At 37.4% G+C, this 15,887-nt stretch overlaps 1 long non-coding RNA gene across 1 annotated transcript; it reads left to right on the forward strand.

Moving 5' to 3' along the window:
- Positions 1–1,284: 1,284 nt before the first annotated feature.
- LOC149227615 (uncharacterized) lies at positions 1,285–15,389 on the forward strand. The gene is made up of 2 exons (XR_016247809.1): positions 1,285–2,066; positions 15,276–15,389. It is a non-coding gene; the product is annotated as an uncharacterized LOC149227615 (long non-coding RNA).
- Positions 15,390–15,887: the final 498 nt, after the last annotated feature.

Consider the following 15,887-nt stretch of genomic DNA (forward strand, 5'->3'; position numbering starts at 1 on the left):
ATATAAAAAAGTGACTTTTTATTTTATTTATTGATCATCTTAATTCTTTCTTGATGGATCAGATGAGTTGCATGGTGGCGTGATGGATTATGTAAGGAAGAGCCTAAATGACATAATTCATTGCTTTCCCTATATAAAAAATTGACTTCTTATTTTATTTATTGGGTGGGGGATTGGATAATATGCCTCTAATACTCTACAAACTAGGGTCTTATATAGTGAAAATAACATTTGGGCGAAGATGCTTTTCAGAATTGATGTATAGATAACAACATGAGGCTCATATGAAATAAACAAAGGCTTCAATTTGGCTTGATTGCAACACATGCGTAAATTTGGGGTTTTGAGCATAGTTACCAAGTTTGGCCATATTGGCTAGAAAAAATCAGAAATTCGTTAGTACAGTTCGGTACACATTATAATACGTTAATTTTAATACGGTACAAAGATTTGGGTTATGAAATTAATTAAGTTGATAATGTTACTGGTATCTGATTCCTAGTCGAACATGGAACCACCTTCTAAGTAGGCGAGGGAGCTCCGAAACAGCTTATGGATCTGTTCGACGAGACAACCAATCTAGTGGAATAGATCCACATAAACATCCATCTCATCCAAGCATGTACGAGGAAGCCTTACCATTTTTATATTTAAAAAAAAAATTAAAGTGATGTTATGTTATATATATCTATATATCTATATATATTTTATGATTGTATTGGAAGACCGTCATTAGCATAAAAAAATTGCTTTTCAAAAAAATGAAAGTTTATCTAGAATTCAATTAAAAAGTTAATTTTTTTATCTACCATAAAAATTAATTTACATACTTATTATTGAATAAATTTGGATTTTAATAAGATATTTAACTTATTGGAAATCATTTTAACTTATTTTAATATATAATATTTCATTTTTTACATTACATTTTAGTTTTGAATTTTGAATTTTTACTATTCATATTATTAGATTTTATTTATATATTTTCCTAATTTTTAATATTAATAAATTTGATATGTTTTATCTCATTTATTTATTTTTGGATATTTTAAATCCACACTAAAAATTAATATGGGAAATAAGTAAATATAATATCTTTTGTTTTGAAAAAAAAATCATTTTATTTTATTTTTTAAATATTTGAAAAAAAATAACACCATATTACCTTTTATAAGATGTATATTCTCAAATTTTTATAATATTGAATTTTACACATTTAAATTTGATCCAAATTTAATCGATTTCGAATACATGAATTTGGTAACTATAGCTTTTAGTAATTTGGTGGTAAACCCTAGGGACTATAGATCTACATACTTCCTTGATAATTGGCATTGTTTTACAAACTCACATTGTTTCTGCAGTGGTAGCACCAATCTAGATCTCTCTGGTGGAGCTAGATTTTTGATATTATTTCTGTGACAACAACACTGATCTAGATCTCTGTGCTGGCGCTGGATTTTTTGGTGGAGCTGCCTATTTCATGCCCTAAAATTGGTTGCTTTCTTCAGGGAGATGAGTAACTTATGTTGCCCAACATCGATGAGGACACCCTGGAGGAGGTGTTTGTGGTTGATGGTGATCTCCATTGGAAGATACGGGTGAATTTTTTTTGGAGGAAGACAAAGCAGGGGATGGGTCTTTTGTTAAGGGTGTCGGTTGACATATGGAAGGGAATGGTGGTGGGCATAATAGGTCTCAACATAGGGGAAATTCGACATTCCTGAGGGCACTGAATAGGTTCTAGAACCACCGATCGACTCCGTCTTCCTCAAAAACCACGACATCAATGTGCTTTCCCTCTAAATTTTTGTGGGCATGATGTTTCAGAGGCCAACCCTCTTCGAAGGAAGCGTTGCAGATAACATAACATAGGGGCCAGCGCTTCGTGGTGAGGGATTATTGGAAGATAAGGTTGTTGATATTTGGAAAACTCTTTGGCTGCCAGATTCGCCAACAATCTATCTGTGGGGAAAGCGCAGAGGGTGGCCTTGGCCAGGGCTCCTGCCAACGAGCCTGAGGTGCTACTGCTATTAAGACATGTATTGTAGAGGTCTCGGCTAAATGTAAGTTTCAGTTTGTTTAGGGTTCTCTTTTCAATGTTTCACTCATCGCTAACTTAATACAACTTCTACATGTCATAGATATATTACTCTCATATGAAACTGATTAGTAAATTTCATCATTGTGTGGTAATTAAACAAAACAAATGGAATGAAAAGAACATATCTTTGAAAACACTGCATAAATTTAATTTGAAATGTGAGCACATGAATTTAGTAAAGATCCCTACTGCCCAAATTATATTCTATTATTGAAAGAAAAATTTGAAAAACAATTCCCAAACCCCACCCAAATTGGTACACAGTTCTGTTAAAATTAGCAACTAGGGCCAAACTTCATGTGGGTCACCTTATTCATGGATGATAATATTTTTACTAGATTCCTCTCATCGAGAGGTGTAGGATTGATCTAAATATCATCCAATTCCGATAATTATTTATGGAGATATGAATTTATTTTGATTATGGACTAATTGTCAAAGTCGGCCAACAACTTATGTAGGCTCAGAAGCCCAACAGATGCATCTATTCATCATCAAAATTTGCATAGAAATACAAGATGTCTCCTCCTCATCTGGACACACACTTCTCATCACGTCTCTCACTCTCTCTCTCCTGCGCATAAAAGAGTCTCTTCTCTCCCTGCGCAGAGAAGACTCTATCTCTCACACGTGTGGAAAAGGGATGCATATTTTACAGCTGCAACTACAGATCAGAACTTTGACCAGTGTTGACCAGAATTCTCTCTCTCTAGACTGCATAGTAGGTGAAGTTGACTCTCTTTGGAAGGCCGCATTTTTTGGTGAAGGAATCAAGGTGATCCGACCACCGGTTTGACAGATATTGACTGCCCTAGTTTAGGGCTGATGCTTCTGATATAAATCAGACTTTTGTACTATTTCTCTCTGTTGAATTATTGAAGATAAAAGAATATTTGATCAAAGGGTTTCCCCATATTGGGGTTTATCCTTGGCTAGCTGCCACATCTTGTGTCTCTTGTCTTGGCTTGTTTTCTGTTGATCGTTTAAATGTTCTATCCACACTTTACTTAATATACATGTGATTGCTAATCTGTGGATAATAAAAAGAAAGATAAGGAAACTGCTCTAAGCATAGAACATACCACAATTTAACATGGTATCGGGGCTGAAGTGAAGACAAAGCCCAAGCAAGAGCAAGAGAAATCACCGAAGAGAAGGTTGGCAAGGCTATCTAAAAGAATTCATGGGGTCCTCATCACAGTTCCCTACTGAAGACAAGCTCTGTGAGAAGTCCGACTACTGCGGATGGAATATGTCTCTTGAATTAACATTAGAAGAACAAGAAGTACTAGACCATGTGGGAGGTGGTGTTGTTGAGCCTCCATCAAATGCATTCACTGCTGCCAGGAACAAATGGACCAAGGGAGAAGTCAAAGCAAAGAAGATCATCCGGGACTCTATCGACAAGCGCCCGGTGGCCTATGTTTCCGAGTTGAACACCTCCAAGGAAATCTACGATAGACTGGTGAGTTTATTTAAAGTTAATGATGCAAATAAACTTCTATTTCTTAGAAATAAGCTGAAGGAAATTAAGAAGGGAAAAGATGAAAATATGCAAGCATATTTCTTAAGAATCACCGAGATCAAAAACGATCTCCTATCTATTGGGGAAGTAATTCCTGACAGGGAAATGGCATTCACAACTCTTGGATGACTACCATCTGAATGGTGTATATTCAGGACTACTCTCCTCAACAATAATGTAATTCTTGGATTTGAGGAATTAATGGCAAGATCCATTCAAGAAGAAGCAAGGATGGAAGAACAAGAAATGCCCACACTTAAAGGTCATCCCACTGCTTTTTCGTCTCATGCTAAAAGAAGAAACAATTCCGAGGCTAAATCCAAAGGAAAGGCTGGACCAAAGGGTGGAAGAAAAGGACGATGTTACCATTGCAATAAACCAGGTCATTATGCAAGGGAGTGTCCTGATAAAAGGAACTCACACCGGGATGATGATCAAAATCCCTCTCAAGGCAATCAAAGAAATGGCAGGTCAAATGGCTGAGGTAAAAGGAGTGTTGGAAATCAAGGAAGTGGACAACCATTCAATAAGGCAAGAAATTCCAAGTATGCGTCTAACACTGTTGACAATAAGCAGGATGAATATTATCTACCAGCTGCTCTATCTACCTCTGCTCCACCGAACTCATTGGGAAATTGGCTTATTGATAGTGGTGCCTCAAGGCACTTCACTGGTTACAAAGAAGTTCTCCATAATCTAATAGAGAAAGAAACCAACTTGGAAATTGTCCTTGGAGATAATATGAAATATCCCGTGAAAGGTGTAGGAAATGTATCTCTTAAATTGAATCAAGGTAATACAATCCACCTACACGATGTATTATATGTACCTGATCTAAAAAATACCCTGGTCTCCATTACGACAATGGAAGATAAAGGCTACAAGGTGGCTTTCAACGATGGAAAGGTACTTGTATGGAAAAACAATATTAAAGATGCCTTCACTCTTGGGTTTCGAGTTGATTCATTATATCAGGTCGGAGGAAGTTTTCTAGGTGTCATTTCTTGTGACACATCTCTTCAGTCTGAACTATGGCATCGAAGGTTTGCTCACCTTCATTATAAAGCTCTACTTGACGTAAGAAAAATGGTGACTGGGATGCCCGAGTTCATATTAGAGGAAGAAGATGTATGTCCTAGATGTGCTGAAGGAAAGCTAAAAAGGGGACCATTCCCCTCAAGTCAAAGCAAGACCTCTAATATATTGCAGTTAGTTCACTCAGACATATCTAGTATGATGCCTGTGAACTCCTTGGGAGGATATTCATATTACCTCACTTTTACAGATGACTATTCTCGCAAGACTTGGATATACTTCCTGAAAATTTAGAAGGTTGAAGTGTTCTCCTGGTTTCGACACTTCAAAGCCTTGATCGAGAATCAAACCGAAAAGAAGATCAAGATCTTAAGGACTGATAATGGGACTGAATATGAATTTAATGAGTTTCATGACTTTTGTAAAGAGGCTGACATTAAGAGGGATACTACTACACCATACACTCCTGAACAGAATGGTGTGGTGGAAAGGAAGAACTAAACGATTGTGGAAGTTGTCCGTGCTATGCTCCATGATCAAAGACTTTCGAAGTTTCTATGGGCTGAAGCTGCAAACACTGCCGTATATGTACAAAACCGATGTCCCCATCAAGCATTGGGTTCCAGGACTCCTGAAGAAATGTTCACCAGTAAGAAACCTGACGTATCTCATTTTAGAATTTTTGGAAGCCCTGTATATTTTCATGTGCCGAAAGAGAAAAGAAACAAATTGGGTGCATCTGGAAAGAAAGGAATCTTCGTGGGCTATAGTGAAAATACTAAGGGTTATAGAATCTATGTAGCTGGTCAAAGGGAAGTCGTGATTAGTCATGATGTCACCTTTGATGAAGATATGGCTCTCAACAAGGTGAACAATCTTCCTACTATGAGGAGTTCATAAGAAGCTGACACCAGGGAACCGAAAGGAAAAGATGATGAAACAATGCCCGATGTGGAAGAACCCATGGATCCTATTGATCCTCCTCCACTTGAGCGTTCCTCTTCTAGAAGGAGGCCTTCATGGCTTAGGGGGACACTTGATGATGCTAAAGGACACGCTGCACCCCGAGGAACCTTCCGTGAAAGTAAGAAACTAAACAGGTATCATGGATACCTGACCATCATGAGCTTGATCATTCAAAATGAGCCTTCATCATTCTCAGATTTCGTCAAGCATCAAGTATGGAAGGATGTTATGACCAAAGAATATGAGTCTATTATGAAGAATGATGTTTGGGAAGTGGTTCCCAGAGCCCTGGACAAGACAATTGTCACTTCTAAATGGCTTTACAAGATAAAGCATGCAGTTGATGGAAGTACGGAAAAGTATAAGGCTCGTTTTGTCGCTCATGGCTTCTCCCGGAAGGAAGGTATAGACTATGACGAGATGTTTGAACCTGTTGCCATATATACCACCATCCGCTTGATCATAGCCCTTGCGGCTTCACAAGGATGGAACCTAGATCAGATGGATGTTAAGACCACATTCTTGCATGGTTCGATTAAAGAAGAGGTTTACGTGGAGAAACCAAAGGATTTGCGATTTATGATCGAAAATCTCATGTGTGTAGGTTGAAGAAGGCCCTCTATGAGCTGACGTAAGCACCCCGAGCATGGTATGGGAGGATCGATAGCTACTTGATGAAGCTGGGATTCACTAGGAGTGAAACCGATCCTAACCTATACTTGAAGGTTGAAGATGAAAAACCTCTCATACTGGTGTTGTATGTTGACGACCTCTTTCTAACAGGTGTAGAATCTCTCATTCACAAATGTAAGAGGGATTTGGCTTCTAAATTTCAGATGAAAGATCTAGGACTCATGCACTATTTCCTAGGACTCGAAGTCTGGCAGAAACCAGGGGATATTTTCCTATCTCAAGGAAAGTATGTGGTAAAGAACTGGAAAGATTCGGCATGGTGGACTACAAGACCGTAACTACCCTAATGGAGCTTAACTTTAAGAAGTTAAGTGGTAGTGCTACTGGACCCGTTTTATGAAATGTTACCGAATATCGACAACTCGTCGGAGCATTGATGTTCTTGGTGAATTCCTGTCTGGATATATGCTTTGCAGTCAACACTTTGAGCCAACATATGGTTGAGCTTTTTCACTCACACTGGATTGGTGCCAAGAATTTGCTAAGATATATTCATGGCACAATCACTCATGGATTAAGATACACTGTTGGAAATGTGAGACTACTTGGGTATATTGATGTTGATTGGGTAGGCAATGTGGAGGATCGAAAGAGCACATCTAGGTGCTATTTCTCTTTGGGATCTGCCTCGATATCCCGGATGAGCAGGAAGCAGAAGTCGATGGCTCTGAGCACCGCCGAGGTAGAATACATTGTTGCTAGCATGGCCTCCTGTGAGGCAGTCTGGTTGCGAAATCTCTTCAATGAGCTGTTTGGATTTACATTGGATACCACCGTGATTCTATGTGATAACCAGAGTGGGATCCGTTTATCAGAAAATCCCTTATTTCATGATCACTCCAAGCATATCGATATCAGGTACCACTATATTCGAGATATGGTGTAGAGAGGAGCAATAAGGCTCCAACATATCGGTACACATGAACAGGTCGCAAACATTCTGACAAAGCCTCTAGGAAAGATCAAATTCCTGACTTTTCAAGAATGACTAGGTGTCATTCAGAGACCCCTTGATGAGGTTCAAGTATGATGTACTGAGCTCTGGGAGCTCCAGGGGGCCGCAGGGTACTTCTTAGAGGTACATATGACCACATGGTGACTCACCACCCCCTGTTGGTGCACTTTGTATAGTGTAAAAGGTTCAACCTTCCCCTGTGACACCCCGTGGTGACTATGGAACAACATGATTAGCTCTATTGTGGGCCAAGATGATTCATTCGCCATGGCGACTATGGAATATGATGCTTAGTTCTCCTGTGGGCTTGGATGATGTGTTCTCCATGGCGATTGTGGAACATGATGAGTCTTTCTCATGTGGGCCAGGATGATTAATTCTCCGTGGAATCCACTGGACAAGATGATTCACTCTCCGGTGGACAGGATGATTAGTTCTCATGTCGAGGTATCCTACCCATGCAGTTTGGGACTCATGGGAAGTACCTCTCATCTAATCAATGAGCAGGGAAATGAGGATAGGGGCCATAGTAGTACCGATGGACACAGTTGTATCTACCGTACTCCCTATGCTTGGATGACCTTCATTGATCTGGGACCAGTGAGAGTGGTGCACACTCTAAGACTGACTTTGGGTCAGTGGAGGATGGTATGATACATCCTCAATCATTTCTTCTTCTTCATAATTCGAGAAAAGCAGAGCATAGCAAAGCAAAGCAAAACCGAGCAGAGCAAAGCAAATCAGAGCAAAGCAAGAAGGGTCAAGTCATACCAGACAATGCATTTTATGGATGGACAACAGTGACAGTCCGACAGATTGCAGATGAAGTTCTCCCTAGCTGAGAGGGAGACTTAAAATTGGAAACTAGGGCCAAACTTCATGTGATTCACCTTATTCATGGATGATAATATTTTTACTAGATTCCTCTCATCGAGAGGTGTAGGATTGATCTAAAGATCATCCGATTTAGATAAGTATTTATGGAGATATGAATTTATTTTATTATGGACTAATTGTCAAAGTCGACCAACAACTTATGTAGGCTTAGAAGCCCAACAGACGCATCTATCATCATCAACATTTGCATATAAATACAAGATGTCTCCTCCTCATTTGGACACAAACTTCTCATCACATCTCTCTCTCTCCTGCGCAGAAAAGAGTCTCTTCTCTCCCTGTGCAGAAAAGATTCTATCTCTCACACATGTGGAAAAATGACATAGATTTTAGGGCTGCAACTGCAGATTGGAAATTTGACCAGCATTGTCCAACATTCTCTCTCTCTGGACTGTGCAGTAGGTGATGCTGACTCTCTTTGGAAGGCCACATTTTTTGGTGAAGGAATCAAGGTGATTTGACCACCAGTTTGACAGATATTGACTACCCTAGTTTAGGGTTGATGCCGCTAATCTGCTGAATTATTGAAGATAAAAGAAGATTTGATCAAAGGGTTTCCCCATATTGGGGTTTGTCCCTGGCTAGACGCCACATCTTGTGTCTCTTGTCTTGGCTTGTTTTCTGTTGATCATTTAAATTTTCTATCTGCACTTTACTTAATATACATGTGATTGCTAATCTGTGGATAATAAAAAAAAAGATAAGGTAACTGCTCTGAGCATAGAACATACCATAATTTAACAAGTTCACGTGACAGTTTATCAAAATTTAAAGTTTGTTACTAAATATCTAATGCCCCTTACCTGGACCTGAGAATCATCTACTCAATCTGTGATCTTTAATTGGTTTCTCAATTCCCAGCTCCATAAACGTGCAGTTAGAAAATCATATCTACAACCTCAACTGGGTGTTTATAGATGTAATTCCATTTATTATTTGTGAGTGTATGAAGAGAGGTTCGATATCATATAGCAACCCTCCTCTGTTTTTGATGGTTTGGATAATCTCCAATCCAATTACTAAAATTCTGTAGTGAATGCAGAGGTCAATTTTGTTGCATCCTTTCTCACAAAGCAATTGAAAATTTCGATGGTCCATGCTATAATGTCTAAACATACCAACTCTTTCACTATCTCCATATCTTGTAGAATATCAGCTAATGGCCTCCTTCAATGAGTATTTCTTTTATAAGCGAAAGAACCTTTTCAAGAGCCTATGAATTATGCCACCTCTGAGCTTGGGCTGCATGCATTTGTCCCTCCGTAAGACCTTTCTCATCCGATATCTCAAATTCTCTAGATATACAGAGAATTACAACATCAACCAGTGACTTTGCATAATTAATATGCCGAATGAAAGCCTCATTATCCTTAGTCCAAGCTCTTCGCAAAATAGTAATTCCTTCATTCAGATCTTCGCTAGTAACAAAAGTCATTAGATGGGTAAATTTATTTATTGTATTGACAATAAGAAAAACATCTCCCTCCATATACACTTCCCTTGTCTGATCGATCAAGCAAGAAGTCAGACGACAACCAGCCAGCCATGGCATGCTTTGTGGGGTTGATCCGATCGATCCACCCTTCTCAATTACGGTTTTTAATAAGGAAACTCTTTTAGCAATAGGTCCATATTTTTTTCCTTAGGAATGATTTACAATAATTTGCCTGCAAAAGAACCAAGGAAGTGCTCCGAGAAGGAAACTCTACTAAGTGCAACTCTACCAGGAAAGTAGCCAGTATGAAGAGTTGGATCCAAAATTTATAGTTACAAGATCCAGCTCTAAAGGTTGGTTGGTTGCTCCACTACCAGACCTAAATCTCATTTGGTGGAAAATACAAAGGTTCCCAAGCTCCTCTTCAAGTAGGCAACCTGATTTGTCAATTCAATTATTTGCATATTTTTATGATTTTTAGAATATTCCTGGTACAACACCCTCGAAATTTAAAGCATATACATAAAATTCAGGTCCAAGAGCTTTCTCAGTGTCTCCACGCAATTCATCGAATATTTTAAAATAAAGTCTCAAAACAAGTGTCTGCACTTTCACATAATCATGACCATGAAATGAAAGATGGTCAAGAATGTTGATTAACTCTAAAATCACATCAAATCCCATGGAATTTTCTCCAATGATGTTAGAGTATACTAGACCAATAATGTCAACTGTCCTTAGAATTTATTTACAGATATCCAACAAACCACTATCGCTGTTGTCCTTTGGATTGCTATGAAGACGAAGGTACAAGGGCATTTTGGTAACGATGTGATCAAAATATCTGTAGCCATGCAAACATTTGAATGTTTGTATGTTTTCTTTATTGTATTGGAACGTATGAGATTAATACTCTTCCATTCTATATCCCAACACTGCTTCTCCATTGTCTGTGTCTCTGAGATTACAAAACTGCACAACATGTTCAGAAGTTGCTTCATCTCGTTCTCAGCCAACTTTTTTTTATAGTCAACAATTATATCAACTTCATCTCTTTGTAAAATAATAATTCCTTCATTCAGATCTTCTCTAGTAATAAAATTCATTACATGGGTAAATTTATTTGTTGCAGTGACAATGGCCTTGGAATTTAAAGCATATACATAAAATTCAAGTCCAAAAGCTTTCTTAGTGTCTGCACGCAATTCATCAATTTTTTTATAGTAAAGTCTCAAAACAAGTGTCTAAACTTTCACATAATCACTGACTATGAAATGCAACATGGTCAAGAATGTTGATTAACCCTGAAATCACATCAAATCCCATGGAATTTTCTCCAACGATGTTAGAGTATACCAAACCAATAATGCCAACTGTCCTTAGAATTTATTTACAGATATCCAACAAACCACTATCACTGTTGTCCTGTGAATCACTGCTAAGACGAATGCACAAGGGCATTTTAGTAACGATGTGGTCAAAATATTTGTAGCCATGCAAACATCTGAATATTTGCATGTTCTTTTTATTGTATTGGCAATACAGATGTATGAGATTAATATTCTTCCATACTGTATCCCAACACTCTTTCTACATTGTCTGTGTCTTTGAAATTACAAAACTGCACAACATGTTCAAAAGTTGCTTCATCTCGTTCTCAGCAAATTTTTTTGTATAGTCAACAATTATATCGACTTCTACACATCGGGACGGGTGAGGAAGCTGTGAATATTGATATAATCCTTCGTCTCTTCTCGTAGTTTTGTCTTAGGGATGGCGTTTTCCACATGGAACCATTCTCTGGTGTAAGGGTTTGGAGTTTTATGTGTAGTTTCCTAGATGGTTTCATCGAGGAGTCGATCGGGAAGCTTAGAAGGGACAAGGGATGACCATTATCATGGTCTCCCACAGAGTGAAATAGATCCAGAGAATCGTGGACCTCATCTTTTTGTTGGTGGATGGGTAGATTGTGGAAACTCTGAAACCCGATCAGCTGTGTAATGCAAAGCATCCCAGAGCTCTCAGGTTCCTTGAATTGAGCTCTTGAATTTTACCATCACAAACAAAGTGCAATTGAATGAAATGAATTGTAAATTTGTAAAAAATTCAATAGAATAAAATTTTACGAAATGAATTCCTCTCAGGTTAATTTTCTGTCACAAAAAAAAGGTTCATTTCACTTCATCAGGTGGGGACTGGCGCAATATACAAATTTTCTTATTAGGCCAAGAACCTTTATTCCTTCAAGGTAAGAACAAATCTGGTGAGATCAAAACCTGTTTCCTTTTTCGAGTTTTTTTTAATTCATTTTCCTACCTGCATAAGGCTTTCTTGAAGGGGAGAGACTTTTACATAATTATTAAAAAAATAATATTACATCGTGTAAAATTACATCATCATCATATCGATCAGAGAAAGATTACATTGTAAGATGGCACATCATTGTAAGATTGTGTCGTTGAATTGCATCGCATAAGATTGCATCATAAGATTACAGGTATGAGATTCCATTTATCAGCATTCAATGGAGGGGATGACTTCTATATCTTTTTTCTTTTACTGGAAATTATTGGCCAAGGATGGATATCACCTGCAGAGCTGTGATAGGTAGCGATAAACACCTTCTAAAAGGGAAACTAAAACGGTTTTCGATATTGGTTATCTTTTTCTTCACCCCAACCCTTATGACTTGATGAAAGTGGATTTCACATCACATGTGCTCTTGAGATGATGGAACTTCGTTTAAATGATGACTTGGATTATGACAATCCACTATATGTAATTTTTTTTGGGAAGAAGTGATGTATTTGACTAGAGTTTCAAAGCAAGCAAGGATATTGGTATGAGAATCTTTTTTTTAAATAAAGGTTTCAAAATATTTAAACTGTTTACCACTAAAATGGATTTTTGGGTCCATTTTCTTTTATGTTTTTCTTTATGGAATTGTATGGCCAATGCAGGGTATGTCGATACTAGGGTGGATATAAGGACATTTTGGTAAGGATGTGGTCAAAATATCAGTGGCCGTGTAAACATTTGAATGTTTGTATGTTATTTTTATTGTATTGGCAATACAAACGTATGACATTAATATTCTTCCATATTGTATCCCAACATTGCGTTTGCATTGCCTATGTCTCTGAAATTATAGAACTGCACAACATGTTTAGAAGTTGCTTCATCTTGTTCTCAGCGAGCTTTCTTCTATAGTTAGCAATTATATCGAATTCTTCACATCTCATACTAGTGAGGAAGCTGTGAAGATTGATATAATCCTTCATCTCTTCCCTCAGTTCTGTCTGAGGGATGGAATTTTTCACATGGAACCATTGTCTGGTGTAAGGGTTTAGAGCTTTATGTGTATTTTCCCAGATGGTTTCATCGAGGATTCAATCAGAAGCTGAGAAGGGACAAGGGGATGACCATTATCATTATCTCCCACAACGTGAAACAAATCTAGAGAATCGCGGACCTCATCTTTTTGTTGGTGGATGGGCAGATTGTGGAGACTCTGAAACCCGACCAGCTGTGCAATGCAAAGCATCCCACATCTCTCAGGTTCCTTGAATTGAGCTCCTAGATTTCACCATCACAAACAAAATGCAATTGAATGAAATGATTTGTAAATTTTTAAAAAACTCAATAGAATGAAATTTTACGAAATGAAATCCTTTGAGGTTAATTTTTTGTCAAAAAAAGGGTTTCTTTAACTTCATCAGGTGGGGACCAGAGCAATATATAGATTTTATTATTAGGCCAAGAACCTTTATTCCTTCAAGGTAAGAACAAATCGGGTGAGACCAAAATCTGTTTTCTTTTTAGAGTTTTTTATTCATTTTCCTACCTGCATAAAGCCTACATGATTGGGAGGGACTTTTAAACAATTACTAAAAAGATAATATTACATTGTGTAATATTACATCATCATCATATCCATCAGAGATAAGATTACATTGTAAAATGGCACATCATAAGATTTTTCATTGTAAGATGGCATCGTTGAATTGAATTGCATAAGATTGCATCATATAATTGCATTGTAAGATTAGAGGTATGAGATTCCATTTATCGACATTCCATGATCGACATCTAATGGAGTGAATGACTTCCATATATTTTTTCTTTTACTGGAACTTATTGGCCAAGGATGGATACCACTTGCAGAGATATGATAGGTAGCGATAAATGCCTTCTAAAAGGGAAACTGAAATGGTTTTCGATATTGGTTACCTTCTTCAACACAAGACTTATGACATGATGAAAGTGGATTTCGGAGCACCCCTTCTCTATAGATGATGGAAATTCATTTAACTAATGACTTTGATTATGACAATCCATTGTATGTAATTTTTTTGGAAGAAGTGATGTATTTGAATAGAGTTCCAAAGCAAGCAAGGATATTGGTATGGGAATCTTCTTTTTAAATACAGGCTTCAAAATATTTAAATTGTTGACTAGTAAAAGGGATTTATGGCTTCATTTTCTTTTATTTTTTTTGTTTAAGGAAGGGTATGGCCAATGCAAGTTGTATGTGGATACTAGGGTGGGTATAAGGGCATTTTGGTAACGATGTGGTCAAAATATCTGTAGCCATGCAAACATATGAATGTTTGTATGTTCTTTTTATTGATTTGGCAATACAAACGTATGAGATTAATATTCTTCCATACTGTATCCCAACACTGCTTCTGCATTGTTTGTGTATCTGAAATTACAGAACTAAACAACATGTTCAGAAGTTGCTTCATCTCATTCTCAGCCATTTTTTGTATAGTCAGCAATTATATCGAATTCTGCACATCTGGTACTGGTGAGGAAGCTGTGAAGATTGATATAATCCTTCATCTCTTCCCTCAGTTCTGTCTAAGGGATGGAATTTTTCACATGGAACCATTGTCTAGTGTAAGGGTTTAAAGCTTTATGTGTAGTTTCCCAGATGGTTTCATCGAAGAGTCGGTCATGAATCTGAGAAGGGACAAGGTGATGACCATTATCATGGTCTCCCACAGCATGAAACAGATCTAGAGAATCACTGACCTCGTCTTTTTATTGGTGGATGGGAAGATTGTGGAGACTCTGAAACCCGAAAAGTTGTGCAATGCAAAGAATCCCACAACTTTGAGGTTCCTTGAATTGAGCTCCTAAATTTCACCATCACAAACAAAACACAATTGAATGAAATGAATTGTAAATTTGTAAAAAAATCAGTAGAATGAAATTTACAAAATGAATTCCTCTCAGGTTAATTTTTAGTAAAAAAGAAGGGTTGCTTTCACTTCATTAGGTGGGGACCGGAGCAATATACATATTTTATTATTAGGCCAAGAACCTTTATTCCTTCAAGGTAAGAACAAATCTTTCTTATTATGCCAAGAACGTTTATTCCTTCAAGGTAAGAAAAAATCGGGTGAGACTGAAACTTGTTTTCTTTTTAGAGTTTTTTTATTCATTTTCCTACCTGCATAAAGCCTACTTGAAGGGGAGGGACTTTTACACAATTACTAAAAAGATAATATTACATCGTGTAAGATTGCATCATCATCATATCGATCAGAGATAAGATTACATTGTAAGATGGCACATCATAATATTTTGCATTGTAAGATTGCATCGTTGAATTGCATCGCATAAGATTGCATCATCTAATTGCATCGTAATATTACAGGTATGAGATTCCATTTATTGGCATTTCATGATCGACATTCAATGGAGGGGATGACTTCCATATCTTCTTTCTTTTACTGGAACTTATTGGCCAAGGATGGATAGCACCTGCAGAGCTGCGGTAAGTAGCAATAAACACCTTCTACAAGGGAAACTAAAAGAGTTTTTGATATTGGTTACCTTCTTCTTCAACCCAACCCTTATGACTTGATGAAAGTGGATTTCAGAGCACCCTTGCTCTAGAGATGATGGAACTTCATTTAATTGATGACTTGGATTATGACAATCCACTATATGTAAAGTTTTTGGAAGAAGTAATGTATATGAATAGAGTTTCAAAACAAGCAAGGATATTGGTATGAGAATATTCTTTTTAAATACAAGGTTCAAAATATTTAAATTGTTGATGAGTAAAAGGGATTTTTGGCTTCATTTTATTTTATCTTTTTCTTTACGAAAGACTATGGCCAATGCAGGTTTTATGTGGATACTAGGATGAATTCTACTATAGATACGAGGATGTGGACACTAGTTGAATGACCTGCTTAGTCTTAGGTCGCATCGAGTATGGAAGAAAATGGCAGTCTCATGGAGTGGGTATGCTACATTTTTG

Source organism: Pinus tabuliformis, chromosome J, assembly GCF_031772625.1.
Source record: "Pinus tabuliformis cultivar Carrire ecotype Pingquan chromosome J, CPIR1, whole genome shotgun sequence".
Classification (NCBI taxonomy): Eukaryota; Viridiplantae; Streptophyta; class Pinopsida; order Pinales; family Pinaceae; genus Pinus; species Pinus tabuliformis.